At 32.9% G+C, this 715-nt stretch overlaps 1 pseudogene across 1 annotated transcript in view; it reads right to left on the bottom strand.

Annotated features, from left to right (window-relative positions):
- Positions 1-85: 85 nt before the first annotated feature.
- The window catches only part of LOC110426460 (putative disease resistance RPP13-like protein 1), a 6,081-nt pseudogene continuing 5,451 nt past the window's right edge, over positions 86-715 (bottom strand). The window contains exons 5-6 of the transcript XR_016351902.1: positions 497-586; positions 86-226 (exon numbers count right to left, since the gene is read on the bottom strand). The product of XR_016351902.1 is annotated as a putative disease resistance RPP13-like protein 1 (transcript). The remainder of the gene's footprint in view (positions 227-496; positions 587-715) is intronic.

Consider the following 715-nt stretch of genomic DNA (forward strand, 5'->3'; position numbering starts at 1 on the left):
CTCATCATTTATCAGAAATTGAGTACCCGTTAGGATTGAGACAGAGATTTTGGTGTTTGCTCATTCAGCCCAGCAAATGGTCAACCTGTCGGGTTATAACAAGCATTGCAAGTGGCAACAGAGAAGGCAATGCCCACTTGGATAAGTAATAGCATTCCCTATTTTAGCGTCTTTCTAGATCAATTTGTTTGCTCCAATTGCTGGCACAAGCCTCTACAACTTCAAACTGAAACCAAAATTACATATCATATTAATCTCCAGGCATATAACAATATACCAATCATTTAATATATTTGAAACCAATCTTGAAATGATTCTGCAAGAAATTTTATTAAGAAGTCACTGAAACCAATATGATTTGTAGACATAAAAAGTTAAAAGAATTAACAGATCTGTTCTGTTCAAGCATAAGCCACTTTGCAACTTAAAGTTAACATCTAATGAAAATCAAAGTTATATATCTTCGGTTCATATAGAAGTGACCAAGTGTTAATACCTGAAACCTTTCTTGAAATGGTCATACAGGGAATGTTTTACCAGCCGTCTGAAAGAAATATGTTTCATAGACGATAGTAATGCCAAATATCTGTTCATTACCATGATGAAATTAATAAATAAAATTCTCTAGCTTTTAGTAAACAATCCAATGCAATAGTTACAACCAAAGTTTAATTTTCTTTACTTAGGCTTCTGGTGAATGACCAAAAATACATAT

The sequence above is a fragment of the Theobroma umbraticum genome, unplaced genomic scaffold (genome assembly GCF_002168275.2).
Source record: "Theobroma umbraticum cultivar Fairchild unplaced genomic scaffold, ASM216827v3 scaffold_55.0, whole genome shotgun sequence".
NCBI lineage: Eukaryota > Viridiplantae > Streptophyta > Magnoliopsida > Malvales > Malvaceae > Theobroma > Theobroma umbraticum.